General features: G+C 45.3%; 1 protein-coding gene across 1 annotated transcript in view; it reads left to right on the forward strand.

The window, feature by feature from the left end:
• The window catches only part of DOCK9 (dedicator of cytokinesis 9), a 285850-nt gene extending 284903 nt beyond the window's left edge, over window positions 1-947 (forward strand). The window contains exon 55 of the transcript XR_009697557.1: window positions 17-947. The gene's annotated coding sequence lies outside the window, so the exon portion shown is untranslated. The remainder of the gene's footprint in view (window positions 1-16) is intronic.
• The last annotated feature ends 20080 nt before the right edge of the window (window positions 948-21027 follow it).

The following is a 21027-nucleotide window of genomic DNA, read 5'->3' on the forward strand; positions in this document are numbered from 1 at the left end:
CCTGCTTGCTTTGAAGGTGAGTACTCCGGGATGAGGTGGTCATTTATCCCAGCAAGGCATCAGTGGCCAGGTGTGCACGCACTCCCTGCGCCCTACATCATCATAAACGCTGAAGTCGAGTCAAGGGATGCCTCAGACTGCAGGTGCTGGTCTGCAGTGTGCCTGTGGTGTGCCCAGGGACCCAGCAGAGGAGCCACTCAGCCCCAGAGTTCCAGTGATGGAAGCAAGAGGAGTCTTTCACAAGAAATAAAATAGCTGGTTTTCCTACTTGAAGGGTTTTGGAGGCTGTCTTTTTTCATAACCAGTTGAGGAAGGAAATCATGATGCTGTGTACATCCTGAGCACCCAGATGCCAAGGATCTTTTGGTGTCTTTGGAGCATTCTCTATCAGTGGGCAAAGCTGTATTTTACAGATGGTGACAAGGTCATGAAGAAGAGATGTGAGGAGTTACGACAACTCACCAGGCTGCAGCCCATTCATTAGTGGATCCAGACTTAGGGCTTGAGAAGATTCTCTGTGTTTGCCCTGAGTCTCTGACATGTCAGCCCCGTGTAATAAACCTTGACTGTCCGTAACACCAGCAGGGATAGGTATAAGAGTTTGTCTCCCTTGTCGCCGAGCTGGATTTCCTGGTCACAAATGCCTCATTTAGAAGCCATAAAATGCAAGTCATCGAGCAGGAAGATAAATACATCTAGAAAGAGATAACTTGCTACCTTGTGGTTAAACTTGGAAAGTAGTTTGTACAGATTTCATGTCAGATAAGATTCAGCTTGGAAGGTGACCAGCCCTCACTAATTACAACAGTGGAGAAAGGAACCATCTCTAAGATGAAGACATCTATTGACCCTGCACTGAGACACATTCACATCAATTAAAAACCTCATTTAGTTTATGCATAAAATTTTAATTTTGGTATAAAGTTACACATTAAAGTAGTAGTTTATTGGGGAAAATTGTGTTTTTTAACATTAAGAAATCTTTATTGCTAGTTTTCAATAAATTTTTAAATGTTTTCCATAGATCTTATTTATTCTTTTTTTTTTTATTGAGGTAAAATATACATAACATGAAATTTACCATTTTAATCATTTTTTTTTTAAATTTTATTTATTTATTTATTTATTTATGGCTGTGTTGGGTCTTCGTTTCTGTGCGAGGGCTTTCTCCAGTTGCGGCGAGCGGGGGCCACTCTTCATCGCGGTGCACGGGCCTCTCACTATCGCGGCCTCTCTTGTTGGGAGCACAGGCTCCAGACGCGCAGGCTCAGTAGTTGTGGCTCACGGGCCCAGCTGCTCCGTGGCATGTGGGATCTTCCCAGACCAGGGCTCGAACCCGTGTCCCCTGCATTGGCAGGCAGATTCTCAACCACTGCGCCACCAGGGAAGCCCTTAATCATTTTTAAGTGTACAGTTCAGTGGCATTAAGTACATTCTTATTGTTGTGCAACCATCACCACCATTTATCTACAGAACTTTTTCATATTCCCAAACAAAAACTGTACTCATTAAACAAGAACTCCCTATTCCCCGTTTGGGAAAATTCTTTGAAGTAACTTTGGAATTAAAACACTATTTAGTACTTTATCAGGGATATTTGCCACCTGGGAACTAACTAACTCTAGGTAGTATACATAAATAAAGTCAGCCCCTTGCATGGAGAAAGCTGTTGAGAGTAGGGATATGAAATTAAAAGGTGACTTATGTAATAATCATTGGGATTTACATAACCATATGTCAGAGTTACTCAGTGTAGAAACTCCGTTTAAAAACATTTTGATTTCCATCAACAGGGGATTGTTTGCATAAACTATTGTACATCTACACAGTGACTCCACTGTGTAGCTATAAAAAGTGATTAATATCTCTGTTTACTGCAATGGAGTGATCGTCAAGATACCATATGTACAAAACACAAGACAGAGAAAAGTGAAAATAGTGTGCTACCCTTTATTTAAGAAAGGAAGGATAAGTAAGCAGAGATAATTGTGTTTTTTTAGATGGAAAAATCAAAAAAGAAAAGTTTTAAGTTATTACCTATATGGGGAGAGAGGGAATAATACATAGGGGACAGAGTTAGAAGATTAACCTGTTCAAATATAATTTGCTTCATAGATTTGGCTCTAGAACCATGTGAATATTTACAAAATTATTAAAATAAATTTTTGATTCCTAAGAATTGAAAGCAAAATGAAATAAATCAACATAACCACATATACAGTTGGTGACACAAATACATAGGAATTATTTCAAATGACTTTAAAGTACAGGAATTTCACTGTGCATCTCTAGTGACATGTACCCTAAGGACAAAAATAGTAGCAACAAATACATAAATGATTGGTTAATAAACAAAAAACATTTTCAATAATTGTTTTGTGGAAGTGGTGTTTTGTTTTTGTGAGATTATATTGTCATTCTGAGACTGTTGTGTGTTTACTGCTGGAGAAAGTAAATGAGTGATTATATGGATATCATTAGGAACCAAGTTTTTGGCATGGGAGGAAAAAAAGTTACATCTATAAGACAAAAATAGGTTAAATTAAAACTTTAGTTCTGAATTTGATATGGAGATACGAATTTGAACTCATCATATATTTATCTTAAATACACACTTATTTCCTCACTTGGTTAACTGAAAAGACTTAAAAACAATGACCAAGCCAGTAGCTAATGAGCACCTCTATGTGCCCAAATTGTGGTCTTTAAATACCTTTCTGACCAAAACTATCCAGGCTCCATGGAGAATGGCTGATTCTAGATTTAGGGCAGAAAATGTCCAAGGTGAGTCTGGAGCGTCTTCTCATACCTGACTTCCATGGGACTGGCAAAGACACCACAGACCCTGTCAAAAGAATGTAAAGAAGCTCCTTCTAGGTAGATATGGGATGAACATAAACAAGAATAATAATAGCAGTGGGTTAAAATTATATAGTTAAGTTCATGATGATACTAGAAAAATAAAGACTAGCAACTATTGAAGGAGCTAATATTACCAAGAAAGACGAAGAGGTGATACATGCCTCATGATAGAAGTACACCACCATCTATGATGGAGTCTTGCCCAAAACTGTAACCTGAATCTGATCAAGTCTGTAAATCTATCCACCAATTCCCTGGGAAATACAGGACACAGAGGAACATGTTAAATGACACCACGGGGAATGCAATCAGCAAAATCCAATTCTGTGGGAAGCTCTGTAGTGATTTCTTCAGTAAATTTCAAGAAAAAAGAGATGGAGAGGGCACTTATATGTTAAAAGAAATTCAAGGTTCTCTTGTTACGGTATATCTACTATGTAAAGTAGATAAACTTTTCCCTATCCCTTCCACTAAATACAACTAAAAACCCTGGACATTATACATTAAAAAACAAACAAACATAAGAAGACTCTGAAAGGTAAAGTGAAGGAAACAGACCAGCCAGCAGCATTGGGACCCAAAGAATGATAACAGTGGTAAGCCCCCCAGTTTTCGTGTTTTTTTTTTTTAATTTTGTTCAAGGCTTTTTTTTTCTTTTTTTTAATAAATCTGTTTATTTATTTAGGCTGCGTTGGATCTTCGTTGCTGCATGCGGGCTTTCTCTAGTTGCGGCGAGCAGGGGCTACTCTTTGTTGCGGTGCGCTGGCTTCTCATTGCTGTGGCTTCTCTTGTTGCGGAGCATGGGCTCTAGGCACGCAGGCTTCAGTAGTTGTGGCACACGGGCTCAGTAGTTGTGGCTCGTGGGCTCTAGAGCACAGGCTCAGTAGTTGTGGTGCATGGGCTTAGTTGCTCCGCGGCATGTGGGATCCTCTCAGACCAAGGCTCAAACCCGTGTCCCCTGCATTGACAGGCGGATTCTTAACCACTGCGGCACCAGGGAAGTCCCCCAGTTTTCTTTTTGCCTCTTATATCCCATACTTGGAGCTGAAGAATTCAGCAACACGGAAATACCTACAGGAACAGACAAAAGAAGATCAACACCACTTCACGCTCATTATTTTAGCTATTATCCAAAAAAAAAAAGTTTTGATAAGGATGCGAAGAAATTGAGACACCTGTGCATTGCATGAAGTTGTCTTTTCCTGACTCTGGTCGTCTTCTTCATAATTATATCTGTGTCCCCATTCTCCTTGTCACCATTTCCTCATGGTGACAAGTCTGGGGGGGGGCGGTCCCCTTGAGCACAGACAGAATTTGGATGCATGTTTGTCCTTCTCTTGGCACTCGTATAGTTTGCAACCAACTCAGTGCGATCATGACCAAGCAAGTCTCTGGGTCATGCCAGCCTTGGGACAGAGCCTGAGAACTTGGCCTTGAGTCCTGTTGTGAACCACGCCATCCCCTTGGCTGTCGTGCCCGTCATTTCCCATTCCCTGCTTCACCAACTGATGGGATCAAGGTTACATCTTTAGTACTTTAACACTTGTGTTTCTTAGTATTCACAGAGAACGATAGCCTCTGTCCCCTGTAGTGATGGGCTGAATAATGACCCCTGAGCGGGAGACCATCCTGGATTATCCAGGTGGGCTGATATAATCAGAGGTCCTTGTAAAAGGGATGCAGGGCGAGTGAGAGTCAGAAAAGGTGACGTGATGACAGAAGCAGAGATTGGGCTGATGAGCTTGCAAAATGCAGGAAGGCGCCACGAGCCAAGGGATGTGGGCAGCCTTGTGAAGCTGGAAAAGGCAAGGAAACAAGTTCTCTCCTGGAAACTCTGGAAGGAGCCCACCCTGCCAACACCTTGACTTTAGTGCAGTGAAGCTGACTTCGGACTTCTGACTTCCAGAAGTGTGAGAGAATAAATCTGTGTTAAGTCACTAAGTTTACGGTGATTGGTTACAGCAGCAATGGGAAACTAATACACCTGGTATTGCTTTAAGTAGCGCTCCCTAGGAACTAACCAGCAAATTGCATGGCCTCCACTTCCAGAGACCATGCAGTCCCTAAAGCCACGTTCTTTTCCTGAGGTCCCCATGTGCTCTGTAGGGCCTTGCTGGCATCGGATGAACTCTGCCATTTGTCAGGAAGTTCCATCTCCTCCGTCCAGGGATGTCACCCCAGGAGACAGAGGTGTCTTCTGTTCTAGAAAACTCTAGCACAGTCCAGAACAGCAGTGCAGCCCCCGGAGTTTGGACAGAACCACCTCATTTTGGCAGAGACCATCCCCTTTGTCCTCCCCCATGTCCACCTCCCCTCTGACCACCGCCTGGACCCCAGGGCACTTTGTAATTTTATTTTCTCTGATTCGCAAGGATAATAGCTGCACCTTGCAGAAAATCCATGCAGTACAGAAACGAATAAAGAAAATTAAAACTGTGGAAGTTCACCCAAATTGCTCCCCCAAAAATAACATGAGGTCAAGGCCACAGCTTATTATTTTGTCTCCTTTAAAGCTTAGCATCTTTCTTGGATTCGTGGTTGTATTTGAAAGTTTTCTGACAAATGTTCCAATTACAGTTCACTTTGGACTATAGAATCTGCCTGGGACAGCTGGATGGTATTATTTGGACTTGAGCAACTAGAAAAAGATGAGGAAATTAAGCCACCAGAGGTGAATTGTATCTTAATTCAGTCTACACTTACTAGCTGTTTGACAGTGGGCAAGTTTAACTTTTTTGCCTCGGTCTCCTCATCTGTTAAATGGGGATGCTAATGGTTCCCAATACCTCCCGTGGCCCTGAGGATTACAGGAGTTAAGAACTTAACTACTTGATTGGCTCTGAGTAAGCTCAGAGTAAATACCACTTTTTTTTTTTTTTAAATCAAGACTCAGCCCAAATGAGGAAAGAGGAGAAAATTCGGTATTAATTCTTGCTCAATAATTGTTTGGACCAGTGTTTTCCTGCACATGTTCTATGGAACATTACTGATTCCAAAGGATGTGGGATGTTAATTGGTATTATGGGGAAACAAAATTAAAAACAAAATTAAAAATTTATGGTTATAGTAAGGCAAAGTTAAGCAAGGTCTTCCTACGGTACTTCTCAGAGTCGTCTTTATGGACTTTGCTTCCAAGATAGGTCTCTCCTAAGGGGCATTCCCCCAAATTAATTCATTGAGGCAATCCATTTTGCTTCTCTATAGCCTGTCCCAGGACCAGTGTCCCACAGAAGGCACTCTGGGGACTCCTCCGTTAGACCATTCAAGACCCATCCTCTGTCCTGCCTTTTCTCCCTGTTCTGTGTGGAGCAGTGGCTCCAGTATGCTTGTCGAGACTCCAGCTGGGAGCACAGATGCAGTGGTCACCTCCTCCACCTGGGCAGATACCCCAGGAGAGGAGGGTCACCCCTACTCCCAGATCGACTGAACCTGTGTATGGATGAGGCTGCATGTCGTCCGGCAAGTGTCCGGGGTGTGTCACGCTGCACAGACATTGAGCAACAGATTGGGCACCAGTCTGGAGCTTGCTCCTTCCGTGTCCACACATGACTTGAGCAAACTTATTTTTCACTCTGTCCCTCCCTCCACAAGGCAGGGATAAAGCCATATCACCTCCTACCTCAGGTGGGGGTGATACGCGTATTAAAGGGGAACCTTCAAGGCAGAAAAGGAATGCCCTCCTCTTGTTTGGAAAAGTGAGAACAGTGGTTACAGTGGTTCCTTGAAGTCAGTGTCGATTAGAGTTTGCTGGAATGTGGACCCCCTGGTTGGGATTTGGGTGGTGACATCTACAGGCATGCTGGCGTTAGCCACCTGGGATTTACCTGTTTTATTAGTCAGGGTTCTCCAGAGAAACAGAACCGCTGAGACGTGTGCGAGTGTGTGCATGCACGTGTGTGTGCGTGCACACGTGTGTGTGGGTGTGTGTTTGTGTGTGTAAAGATTTAAAGGAACTGGCTCACACAGTTATGGAAGCCAGCAATTCGCAAGATCTGTAGGGTGAAGTGACTCAGAAGCAGGAGACCCAGGAAGAGCCAATGGTGTAGTTTTAGTCTGAAGCCCAGCAGGCTAGAGACACAGGAAGAGCCGATGTTTCATTTTGAGTCCAAAGGCAGGAAAAAAAGCCGATGTTCCGTTCAAAGGCTGTCAGGCAGGAAGAGTGCTCTCTTACTCTGGGGAGGATCAGTCTTTTCTACTATTCCGGCCTTCAGCTGATTGGGCGAAGCCCATCACATGAGGGAGAGCAACCTGCTTGACTCAGTCTGCTGACTTAAGTGTTAACCTCATCCAAAAACACCCTTAGAGAAACACCCAGAATAACGTTCGGCCAAATATCTGGGCACCCCATGGCCCAGTCAACTTGACACACAAAATTAACCCTCACATGTGTGATCTGTGCTTTGTAGAGGGAACCACAGGTGAAGAAATGAGGCTGAGTTGCTAAACCTTAGAAACTGGAGCAGCATAACCCCTGAATCAAGGCCCTACCCATCATTAGGTTGTTGAGGTCACCAGGCATGAGGGAAGTTGATAAAGAACTTCTTTCTTTGGACCCAAGGTATTGAGCTGAGCTCTGAAAGATGCTCAAAGGAGGAAGATGTGTCCCTCAGAGAGGAGGCCCAGAGACTCTCCCGGGGAAGCCTTTGCTGTGGGTGTGACTGACCCGGCAGCTCAGAGGTAGGACAGGCCTGGCGTCCCCCAGCTAAAGCTGGCAATTTGCTTAAGTATCAGCCTTGGCCTCACCTCACGGATTCCTCCCAGGTGCCAGCACTTCACAGACATTGTTACCCTTATTTCTCATAATTATCCTGTTAGGTAGGAGGTGGTTTCATGTGAAGAAACCAAACCTCAGAGAAATGGAGGAAATGGCCAAGGTCACACAGTAAATGGTGGAGCTGGGGTTCTAGTTGAGATTTGTCTGACCCAGGATCTGGGTCAGCTGCTGGCTGAAGAAGGGTGGGTATGCCCTTGCCAGCCTGGATGCCTGGGGCCTCCTAGCATTGTGGGCCTCTTCAGGGGCTGTTGTCCAAACCAGGAGATGGGGGGCAAGCATTATGGGCTGAATTCTTTCCCCCCAAAATTCATGTTGAAGTCCTAACCCCTGTACCTTAGAATTTGACCTTATTTGGAGATAGTGTCTTTATAGAGATAATCAAGTTAAAATGAGGTCATTAGGATGGGCCCTAATCCAATATCATGAGAGTCCTTGTAAGAAGAAGAAATTCAGACAGACATGCACAGAGGGAAAATGATGTGAATACACAGAGGGTAGACGGCCACCTACAAGACAAGGAGAGAGGCCTGGAACAGATCCATCCTTCACGGCCCTCAAAAAGAACCTACCCTGCCAATACCTTGATCTTGGACTTCCAGCTTCCAGAACTGTGAGAAAATTAATTTCTGTCGTTTAAGCCCCCCTGTCTGTGGTACCTTGTTATGGCAGCCCAAACAGAATAACCCAACGAGATTCCCAGTCATGAGAGAAGACAGAGCAAAAGCTTCCCCGGCTGTGTGGAGAGGCTCAGGACCCTTGGGGGGAAAACAGTTTGAACAAAAATGTCACCAAACCAGGACAGAAATAAGGACAGCAAGTCTTTGGAGGAACTAACCCTTGCTCTGAAACCAAGATTGGGAACTATTGTCACCAGTGGCTTTGGCAGTCTTGTTTGGCTGGTTCTTCACATACAGCAATGTGGGCATGTCACCTGGTCAACTGCTTTCAGCCTTTCCAGATGGGGAGTGACCAGGAGTAGGTGGCAATATGGCCTCTCTTGTCACCCTCCCTGACATGGCCACAGACAGCCATCCTGATGCCCCACTACTTAGCTTGGCACAGTGAAAGAAGCACTGGATGAGAAGTCTGAGAAGTTGGGTTCTAGTTCAAGTGGATCCCATCAGCTTCATCGTCTGTAAACGAGATAAATCCCTGTTCCTCTTGACTTCACAGAGGTTTTCTCTTAAATAAGATCACTGATTATTATTATTATGTCCCACCCACTCCCCAAGAGGATTGTGGGGAGCTTGTAATAAAGACATTTTAAAAGTAGAGTCATCTAAGCAAGCATAAAATCATGGAAGTTAAGGAACAGAGGGAGGAGGTGGCTGTACAGCTGTTCAAGATGGACTAAGCGTGAAGTTTAGCTCTGAGCATCCTGGCGGTCGTGAACAAAAGTGGAGCACTTTCAAAAGTAGAAAAAAAACCCCTATAAACTATAAGATATTGCTGTTTCACTTATTGTACTCTTTTAAAGTAAAGCATTATATAGTACTAAAAATGATCATTTTATTTCAATGTGCAGATTCCAAACATGAAGAACAGAATCTATCCAGATTCTAAACTCAAATTTCCTACATTTTTAGACATTTTAGGCTTTCTAGACTTGTTTAGTTTATTTATTTATTTATCTAGGCCACACCTCGCGGCATGCGGAATCTTAATTCCCTGACCGGGGATCGAACCTGTGCCCCCTGCATTGGGAGCGCGGAGTCTTAACCACTGGACCGCCAGGGAAGTCCCTAGACTTGTTTGGTTGAGAATAGATTAATTTATCTCTGTAATCTCTTCCCAGTCAAAATCTCATGTTCTGGGCAAATCTAATAAACTTTTTTATTTCCTTGACTCTTTACAAAAATAGCTTTTTTCTAATTGTGAAAGCAATACCTGCTCCTAGTAGAAAATGTTTAAAATACTGAAAAATATTAAATGAGAATAAAAATATCCATAGTCCTCCCTGCCCCGTTCCTTCCAGATAACTGCCATCAACATTTCAACTGACTTCATTCCAGTATTTTCTCTATGTCTTTTGAATCTCCTAATGCTTCTTGACCCTAAATTTTGGCTTGCCTCAGCCTTGGAAGTTTTTGCTCTGAGTAAAGACTGTGTAGGAGCATCTAGACTTACCAGTCTGTTAGCCTCTCCTGGATTGGAGCTCATTTCCTTCAAAAGCAAGCTAAGCAGCCTGTTCCGGGGCCACCTTCCCCTTGTCCCACCTGGAGAGCCATGGGGCAGCACACGTGATGAGGCATAGACATCTCATTGTGGGTATCCAATTCTACCAATTCCCGCTCCAAAACAGGCTCTGCTCTGCAAACTGTAAGAGAACCCAGCCTAGTGAGAAACGTGGTTCCAAGGCACTATCACTTCTTCACCCAACGTTCCTATCTTCTCAGTGAACATTTACCTGGAAGCCTAGTGGGCTTTTTGAAGGGGCTCCTCATCACCATCCCACATTATTTTTTAAAAAGCCCACTGTAGCCACTATGGAAAACAGCATGGAGGTTTCTTAAAAAACTAAAAATAGAGCTACCATATGGTCCAGCAATCCCACTCCTGGGCATATATCCAGAAAAGACAAAAGCTCTAATTTGAAAAGATACATGCATCCCTAATATTCATAGCAGCATTATTTACAATAGCCAAGACATGGAAGCAACCTAAGTGTCCATCAACAGAGGAATGGATAAAGAAAATGTGGCACATATATACAATGGAATATTACTCAGCCATAAAAAAGAACGAAATAATGCCATTTGCAGCTACATGGATGGACCTAGAGATTATCATACTAAATGAAGTAAGTCAGACAAAGACAAATACTATATGATATCACTTATATGTGGAATCTAATTAAAAATGATACAAATGAACTTATTTACAAAACAGAAATAGACTTACAGACATAGAAAACAAACTTATGGTTATTAAAGGGGAAAGCGGGGAAGGGGTAGATTAGGAGTATGGGATTAACATATACACACTACTGTGTATAAAATAGATAAACAACAAGGAACTACTGTATAGCACAGGGAACTATATTCAATATCTTGTAATAAACTATAATGGAAAAGAAGTTTTTAAAAAGCCTATTGGCACCTGGGTTTTCCTGCCCTTTCTTATTTCACTGTTTGAAGTTCCATCAACGGGAGATTCACACAAATTAACACACATCATTTAAAAATCTCCTTCCAAGATCAATCTGATCAGTCTATCTTTGAGAATTGTTTCTACCTGTGATTTCCCCTCTTACATGTGATGCTAACTGCACCAGCGGGCAGGGGGCGGAGGTGGGTGGGGAGGAAGGCTTATTGGAGGGTGCAGCAGAAGTCATTTTAGATCTGAGGGGAGGAAAGAAGACCCCCTGTGGCTCTGCAGGGAAGCCGTGCGGTCCCCCAGGGTTGCTCGGTCCCAGGACTCAGTGTGGTGGGAAATGCCAGATGCCCTGCCTGCTTTGCCCTGTCGCTGGTGTAGACCCCCCTTTCCATGGAACCAGGAGTCAACCTCTCTCCCCTACTCTATTTGGAGGGTCGCCCTCCTTTAGTTTCTACTGGAAGGAGGGGGCGATGGCTCCCGTTCCTCCTGAGTCGTCCACATGGCAGTGCCTTCCTAGGCCCCATGCACCCACCTGGGGTGCCCTGAGAGGAAGCGTCTCCCTCAGCCTGGGGTGAGAGGAGGGGGTGGCCCTGGTGCAGGTCTCAAGCCCCTTCATCTCCATGGTGTCACCAAGGCTGTGCCCGTCCATAAGGCTTTGCCCTAGGACAGGAGCACCGGGTACAAGGGGCAGAAGCAGCAGGAACGTGAGCCTGTCTTGCCCTGGGGGCCTCTTGGGAAGGTACCAGTTCTGCCTGTGCCCCTGTGACCTCAGGTCTGCTTCCTCTGGCAGCAAGCAAGTCGTTTTGCAAAGCTCCATGGAGACACCCCTGGCCTCCTTGCTCTGCCGCCCAGGTCGTGGGGCTGCTTTAGGCCCGAGGCATGGGTACCAGGGCTCCACCAACACCGCTCCTGTCACGTCCTCCCTTGCCTCTCCTGTGGCCAAACCCCATGGTCAGTCCTCAGTCCTCGCTTTGCCTTGGCTCCTAGGACACAGCCCTCTCTTGCCTTCCTTCTACCTCATGGTCCCTACTTCTCAGATGCAGCTGCTGCTTTTCCAAGGGCCCCAGGGCTCAAGGCATCACTTCCTTTGCCTTCACCCACTCCCTTGGTGATCTTGACTGACCGCCTCTACGTGCTGCTCTATGACGACTTCCACATTTATGTCTCCAGCACAGACTTCTGCAAACTCCAGACTCTGTCTACCTGTCTCCTTGACGACACCCCTTGGAAATGGATTAGAATCTGAACTCAACATGTGCTGAGTCCAAGCACTCATCACCAGAAGCTTTTCTCAGCCCATTTGATGGCCCGCCATGTAAAAATGAGGTATGCGTAATGAAATGGGGCTTCATAAACGTTGCTCTGTTTTTATTTCCCAGGGCTGGGGAGGATCTGGTAAAATTTATCAACTTTCCAGGGGGCTCTGGAATCACACAGGTCTGTGTGTTCAAATACCAGCTCGGCTACGTACAGCGACGTGGCTTTGGGCAGGTGCCTCGCGCTGTCTGGCCCTGCCAGGCTCACAGGGTTGTTGCCAGGGTCCATGGATGTGCACACAGAGCCTGGCGCCTGGTGGGCTCTTAGGAAATGTCCCTTCCTGCCCTGTCCTTGTACTGCCCTGAGGACAGAACTTCAGAAACATCCCAGGGACCCATGGGCTGCCTCTTTGTCCCCACTGTGGCCCAGTGAGCACTTCCCTGTTGCTTCAGTTCACCCTGACCTTGAGGGTTTGGCATATTTGCACATGAAATAACATTGGCCTGGGGTGCCCTGGCCTGACCACAGCCCTCTGATGGGCCAGGGCTCCGTAATGTGGGTGCTGGTTGGCTATGGCCTCCTCTGGGGCACAGTCCACACCCCCAAGCAGAGGCAGTACCCACATGGTGGTCTGTGCTTCTTACTTAGCACTCGTTCACTCAGAGCTCCTATCACAGAGCTGGAGCTGAAGAGAAAGTGAAGAATAAATAAAGAGGGGAAGCTAACGCATGTTTAGTGCTCACTACGCAGTAGGCACTGCTCTAGGGCTTTACAAACGTGAACTTATTTAATCTGCCCCTAAAGTGGCACCACTGTTAGCCCCACTCACAGACCAGGGAATGGAGAGGAAGGCAGGGTGACGGATTGGGGCAAGGTCCCCCACACAGCTGGGAGGTGGCAGAGCTGGTGTCTGAAGCATGCATTTGGCTCCAGAGCCCATGCTCGTAACCATCACGCTGCCAAATTAGAGCTATCACTAATGGTCCTTTAGGCTCCAGGCCCAGATGACAGGCCAGGCAGCTGGGCCACAGTGAGAGAGCTTGAAAGTAAATTCAACATAAAGGCAAAGACATCGCTTCCTCTGGAGCCTATGGTCTTTTTTTTTTTCCAACATCTTTATTGGAGTATAATTGCTTTACAATGTTGTGTTAGCCTATGGTCTTCCTATATACTTGATTCTGATCTTTCTTTCTTTTACTTTTTTATGATGGAGAATTTCAAACATATACAAGAGAGACAAACCCACCTCACAACTTCAGCAGTGATCGAGTCATGGCCAGTCCTGTCTCACCTGTTCTCACCCCCAGCCTCTGCCCCCTCCTCTGTCATTAATTTATTTTTTTTTTAAGTTTTTTTTTTAACATCTTTATTGGAGTATAATTGCTTTACAATGGTGTGTTAGTTTCTGCTTTATAACAAAGTGAATCAGCTATACATATACTTATATCCCCATATCTCTTCCCTCTTGTGTCTCCCTCCCTCCCACCCTCCCTATCCCACCCCTCTAGGTGGTCACAAATCCTGTGTCATTTAGAAGCACATTCCAGACATTGTCTCGGTTCACCCTCAGATAGTTCAGGATGTAGTTTTAAAAGATAAAGATACCATTATTATGCCTTACCATTAACAGTTGTCCCTTAATATCATCAAATACCCAGTCAGTATTACTTCCAATTGTCTCTTTAATGTCATACTTTTATTTTTTTTATTTTTTTTTTATTTTAAAGGTTTATTTATTTATGGCTGTGTTGGGTCTTCGTTTCTGTGCGAGGGCTTTCTCTAGTTGTGGCAAGCGGGGGCCACTCTTCATCGCAGTGCCTGGGCCTCTCATTATCGCGGCCTCTCTTGTTGCGGAGCACAGGCTCCAGACGCGCAGGCTCAGTAATTGTGGCTCACGGGCCCAGCTGCTCCGCGGCATGTGGGATCTTCCCAGACCAGGGCTCGAACCCGTGTGCCCTGCATTGGCAGGCAGATTCTTAACCAGTGCGCCACCAGGGAAGCCCACTTTTTTTTTTTGATGAATGTTTATAGCAGCTTCATTCATTATTGGCCAAAACTAGAAGCAATCAAGGTGTCCCTCAAAGAGAATTGATAAACAATTGGAAACTGTGGTACATCCATACAGTGGAATATCACTAAGTAATACAAGGAAATGGCTTTCAAGGCACAAATAGTGTATACTGCTAAATGAAAGCAGCCAGTTTGAAAGGCTGCATACTATATGATTCAATGTATATGACATTCTAGGAAAGAGAAAATGATCCAGGCAATAAACAGATCGTGGTTGACCAAAGTTGCTGTGGATAGGGTTGGAATGGATGAAGCACAGAGGATTTTCAGGGCAGGAAAACTATTCTATATGACATTATAATGGTGGATTAATGATGCTATGCAAATATCATACTTTTTTTTTTAACATCTTTATTGGAGTATAATTGCTTTACAACGGTGTGTTAGTTTCTGCTTTATAACAAAGTGAATCAGTTATACCATACTTTTTTAAAGTTGTTTTTTTCATCATTAGTCACTTGTTGAGAAGCAGATGTTTCTTTGGACTCTTTTTAATCTATATGTTTCTCCTCCACCTTTTAGTTCTTTGAAATTTATGTGTTGAAGACAGTGGGCCATTTGCCCCACAGGTCTTCCCACTGGATTTTGCAGATTACATCCCTAGTATGTCCATTCCATCCTTTGTATTGCCTCTCTATGGGTATTTGGATCCAGAGGCTTGATCAGATGTAGATTTGGATTTTTTTTTTTTTTTTTTTTTTAGCACAACTGTCTTGGAGGTGGTAGTGCTTCCATTCCTGAGACAGAGAATGTCTTGTGGGGCTGATATGATACTCAATTCCATTCATTGATTAGAGGTTGCAAAATAGCGATGTTCTATCTTCACTTACTAACTGGAATATTTCTCATAAGAAAAACCTCCCCTCATCTACCATTTGGTTAGCCCTCAGCACAGCTCATATAGGAGAAGCAGACTGAATACTTAACTCTTTCCCTTTAATTACCAGTTCTCAAAACAATGACTTAGCTCACTAGCATCCTCCTACATGACCAATTTGCTTTTTTCTTTTTAGTGCCATTATGAATGCACAAATTCAAACATATTTGATGGCGCATTGCAGCCGTCATTCTCACTGATGTTCAGATTGTCCCATCTTGGCCAGTGGGAGCCTCCTCAGGCTGTTCGTGACCCCTGAAGTCATGGTCCTCAAAGTCATGGATAACTTCCTTGCTCCTGAGTATCGTGAGATGGTCCAGACTCGTCTTGTCTATTTTCTGGCCCAGCCATGGCATCAGCCCATTCTCCCATAATACCTGGGGTTTGTTGGTTAGAAATTTGCAAGCCACTGGTCTGGACACGAGGGATGCTCACTGTTCTGGGTTGGTCACTGGTTTTAGGTCTTTACAGTGGAAGAACTAGGAAACGCACGTCTATAAAATGCTAACCACCCCGTGAGCTCGTAATGCTACTTCCAACTCAGTCCAGGACTGCAGGTGCCCACTAACCTCTCCTGTCCTCCAACTCTATCCGCTTTCCTCCACACCGACAAGACTGGCTTTCAGGACATTCGGGATGGAATTTGAATACCACTAATTACCTACTTGCTTTATTCCATGTTACATACTTGACAACCTCAGAATAACAATACTGGCACTCTCTCCAAAAATATAACTCAATAACACCAAGTGTTAGAAACAGTTGAAAACAATTTTTTGCAGTTATTTTGGTCCTTAGGTTTTATCCCACTAGGGATGTCCAGTCAAATTACTGCACTTTAAAGTCACTTGGACTAGTTAAGTTCATCTGTATTATTTTGTTTTCGATTTGTAAAGATTGTTCGTTTGAAATTTAATCTTGCTTATGACTTGGTGAAAGATTTACGTAGCACAAAAAGACATGGAAGAAACTTAAATGCATACTGATTAGTGAAAGAAGCCAACCTGCAGAGGCTACATACTGTGTGATTCCAACTAACCACATAGCCAACAGAACACACAATATTATGTGTCACCACTTACTGTGGGATTTGCCAATGTGCTGGAAGAGGCAAAACTGGGGAGACAATAAAAAGATCAGTGGTTGCCAGGGGTTAAGGCAGAGGAAGGATGACGAGGTGGAGCCCAGAGGATTTTGGAGACAGTGAAAATACTCCGAACACTACCATAATGGTGGATGCACGTCATCATACGCTTATCAGAATCCAAGAGTGAACCCTCATGTGAGCGACGGATTTGGCGTGACAATGGCACGTCAGTGTGGGTTCATGGAGTGTGACACTGTCCCGCTCTGGTGCGGGCTGTCCGTGGGGGGCTGTGCTTGTGTGAGGGTGGAGAGGAAGGATGTGAGAACTCGCTGTGCTTTCCACTCAGTTATGCTGTGAACCCACTACTAAAGAATAAAGTCTTTTATTTATTGTTTTAATTCCCATAGTTCCCAGGTCAAATATATAAGAAAAAAGAGGTACATTTTAAGAAGTGTAACTTCTATGCTTGTCCCTCCGTTCTTTCCTACTCCTTAAAGAAAACCAATTTTAAATGTTTTGGAAGATCCGTCCATTTCTTCAATACAGGACACAGCCCCCTCCCACCCTTCCTTAGATGCGTGGCAGCCTGCCCTCCCCACCTCGCACTCCCTCGGGAGATTTCTCTGTAGTTCTTGTATAGGTAACTTTCCATTCAAAGACTCGTTTTTGTTACTTGTGAAACATAGTCGTTTATCCAACTACTAATGAAATACCATCTCATTTTTCTTTCAGAGCAATAAGAGCTAATAGTGCATTTGCAAATAAATGGGCATCTGCGTAGCACATTTTGCTCTCTCTCTCTGTGGCTTTCAGCCTCCCCTCTCTCTTCCCGGGGCTGCGACGGTGGCTCTCAGATGAACGCTGGGCCTCTGCCCCGTCCCGTCCTTCCCGGCGCTAATGAACCCTGAGACACTGGCCACTCGTCCAGCCCCATCTAAAGCCCTCGCACGCCTCCTAACCCCTCGGGTAATGGGAGCAAAGTCCCCGTGTAAAGAAAAATCAGTGTTCTGCTGATTTCGATGAATTGCCCTCCTGCTTCTCAAGGAAGGTCTCCATTGCTGAGCTGGGGTGAACAGCGCTTGTCCCCCAAGGCAGGCTCACGCCTGTCCCCGCAGTGAGACACCTGTGCGCAGAGAGCAAGTGTGCCTACCCTGTCCCCCAGCCCCGCCACGTGGGGCTCTCACACACCAGCGTCTCTTTAACGGTGCAGATGCAGCTAGCCCAGGCTTTGCTGGGGGCGGGTGGGCTGCTGCGCTTGGCTGTAGTAAAGGCAGGTTGATCCCAGACTTCATACCTTTAGAAGGACATTTAGAGACTAGCTCTGGGGTCGTCTTTAAAGGCTTAGTGGCATGTGTGTTTTGATGTCGGCTTTTAATCATAGAAACTTGGACTTGGGAGGGTCTTTGAAAGTCATGTGCCCAGTGGTTCTCAACTGGGAACAATTTTGGTTCGGTCCCCAGGGGACATGTAGCGATGTTTGGAGCCTTTTTAAGGTTGTCACAGTCGGGGGTGGGGCTGCTGCCGAAATCTCGCGGGAAGAGCCCAGGGATGCGGCTGAGGGTCCTGGGCCACGCAAGGCAGTCCCTACGGCAAGGAATTTCCCGGTCCCGCTGTCAGTAGTGCCGGCGTTGAGAGGCCTTGATCCCATCCCTTGTTGGTCAAGGTGTGGTCTGCAGACCAGCAGCCTCAAACAGACGAGCACGTGGCGCTTGTGAGATGGAGGGTCTCGGTCTCCACCCCAACCTCTGATTCAGAATCTACATTTCAACAAGGTTCATCTGTCCAGTTAGGTCTGGGAATCGCTGCTCTAAGCAACCCCCCGTCTCCCACCCAAAGCCAAGGGGCCTGGTAGCAAAAGTCAACTCTCCCGCCAAAACGCAGTGCTCAGCTAAAGCTTTGTCTAAATAGCCAGCTCTTGTAATGTCTTCAATATATTTATCTTAAGGAACGATTTAGCCTAATGGAATTCTATGTATGCACCACATGATGTGTGAAAACAGGTACGACCATCATTTCGATTTTTAATCTTAAGAAGATTCCACAAACCTTTCAGTAGCGTGTTCCAGTGTTTTGAAGCTCCATTAAGTCTCTTGGTTGGAGCATCTGCTGGTCGGTTACAGAGGATGCAGCTTTGAAACCCTCCACCCACCCAGCCCCAGTTATTTCCTGAGTATCAGAATAACCTGCCTGGAAAGTGAGCCTCAGAAGAGCAGAGATGGGGTCTCCTTCTCATTTGGTCTCTCCTGGTGCCAAGCGCAGTGCCTGGCAGTGAGCAAATGCTCCACATGTTGGATGAAAGGAATTGAGAGATGCTGGGGGAGAGAGTGGGGGGAAGGAGAGTGAGAGAAGGAGGGAGGGAGGCTCCCTCCACAAGACATTGAGGACACAGACGTGGACATCCAGGAGAGCCAAGCTCCCTAAGTGCAGCCTCACAGCGGCCACCTCCACCACTCGGAGGGGCTGGGAGAGCAGTGAGCTAGCAGAGCTGGTCAGTTCCCTCCAGTGCCCTCTCCGGCTGAGAATTACTTCAGAATGTTCTTCTATCTGAAGGTCATCAGCTTGAAGCCTTCACTTTCTCCCTCTGTGCCCACAGCAACACACCACTTCCGGAATGGTCATCTCCATGACTGGCCAAGAGCTCTAGGCAAGAATATGAACCTGACCCTGAGTGGTCTGCCCACTCTTGGTTGCCCTCAGTCATTCATAAGCAGAAGCTCGAGGGCTGGCATTACATCTCAGTAAGAAAGCTGTCACTGTGACGATGCCTGTTACTGTGCTGATAAAGCATCTGCCCGAGTGCTTTGTGCGTATCTGGTTATTCTTCACCAGTTCAGAGTGAACCACACAACAGGAGAAGGAGGCTCAAAGGGTACAGTGATTTGCTGGCAGTCAGGACCAAAACCCCAAGCGTTCCAGGCCTGTGCTCCCTGAGCCAGTGCAAACGGCAGTAGCTCACGGGCTGCTCAAGAGATGATAAGGCAAGAAAAGACAGGCCTTTCCTCATTAATATTAAGGCTTTAACATGTTGAACTAATTCATGTATATTTCACATTGTTCCAGAAATAATTTTAGGTGGAAGGTGGGTAGAAAGAAGAAAACCAAGCCAGGAACATAAAAGAGAGGCAAGAGTGGAGCTGAAACAAAATTGCATATAATTAAAGACCTAGACTTTTGCCCACAGGAAAGCACACACATTTGGCGTTTTAGTTGCCAGTGGAAAAAGAAACTCAATTTTCAGTAGGTGACTAAAACAATTGCTGAAGGAAAACATAAGCGGTCCTGAAACTGAGATAGGACATGAACTTCTTAGGGTCCCTAAAGAATGGCCGTCTCAGCAACAAGCTTCCAATAGACCTTGTGTATCAAAAAGCCGAGGGCACCACATGGAAGGGCAGCTCAACAAAAGAGGTTCTACAAGGGGCGCACCATGCAGTCCCAGCACACAGCCCTGCAGGTCTGCTTCCTCCCAGGGGTGGACCTGAGTCACCAAAGGTCCACCTCCGCTCATGACCACCATCCCCCTCCCAGCACCCTGCTCTCCAGCCTGTTGCCCAAGACTCTGAATCTCCCAGCTTCTGAGAACAGCCCTTTCTTAGACTTTCCATCTTCCCAAGGGCTCCAGCATCCCTCCTTCCCCACCTTGTCCCCACCAGAAACAAAAGCATGGCCAACGTCCATGGGAGGCTGGAGAGCAGATGACTGAGCTCTTGGGCTCTGGAGTCAAGGGGCCTGGGCTTGGATTCTGGCTCTGCCACCTCCTGACAGTGGACTTGCAGCCCGTAACTCACCTCTGCCTTAATAAATGGAGGATAATAATAGCATCCACCTACCTACCAGAGTAAATGGGATGATACAGTCATTCAGCAAATATTTCTTGAGCTCCTATTATGTGCCAGGCGGTGTTCTAGGCCTTTGGGGTACACCAGGCCCCCAAAGACCCCTTGTTCTTGTGCTTTCCTTCACTCAGTGCAGCACAAGAGATTCCTTGTACTGAAGGCATCTAAGAAAGAGGCTAGGTAACAGGGGTGCTGTAACAGGACCTGGGGTCTTGCTGCCCTGAAAAGCTTCCTAGAGCAGCATGAGAAAAGACAAGGAAAAATGATGTCAATATGGCCTTAGGCTCATGCGAGTAAAGTATATGGCAGCAGTCTTGCCTTTCCTGCCATATTGATGAACACATAGTTTTAATATTTTTGCCTCTAAAAAACCCCCTGTAACTCTCATGTTTCACTGTTGGGAGTATAATTGGTACAAACACTTAGAAAAACTATCTGGCATTGTATATTAAAAATGACCACACATATACCTTATGAACCAGCATTCGGCAGAAGATATCCAAGAGAAATGCTTTATAAATATATAATAAAAGACGTATACAAAAGTGTTCACAACACTAAGAGCCAAAAGGTAAAAACAACCCAAAATGCCCATCAACAGGAGAATGAGCAAATAAACTGTGGTGTATTTACACAACAGAATGCAATCCACAAAGAGAAATGAACGTGCTTCAAGTACACAACCATGTGTGTGAATCTGATGAACGTAATGTTGGATGAAAGAAGTCAGACATGGAGAGTACATACCACATGATTCCATTTATATGAAGTTCAAAGTCACCTTCAGTGTTAGCAGGTGGCAGAGTGGTTACTTTTAGGTGGGTTAGTGACTGGCACAAGGGGTGCTTCTGAAACTACAAGAATGTTCTATTTTTTATTTAGGTGATATGTGAATGCACTTGGGTGAAAATCTCTCCAGCGGTATGTTTGTGATCTGGCTAGAACTTCCAGTACAATTTTTTTTAACTCATGGATTTAAAAAATGGAGATATAATTCCCATACCATAAAATTCACCCTTTAAGCATGTAATTCAGTAGTTTTTAGAATGTTCATTGTACACTATCACCAGTGTATAGCTCCAGACCATCTCCATCACTCCAGAAGGAGACCCTGCACCTACTAACGGTCAGTCCCCACCCCCTTTCCTCCCTGCTCCTGGCAGCTGTT

The sequence above is a fragment of the Eubalaena glacialis genome, chromosome 16, assembly GCF_028564815.1.
Source record: "Eubalaena glacialis isolate mEubGla1 chromosome 16, mEubGla1.1.hap2.+ XY, whole genome shotgun sequence".
Taxonomy (NCBI): Eukaryota; Metazoa; Chordata; class Mammalia; order Artiodactyla; family Balaenidae; genus Eubalaena; species Eubalaena glacialis.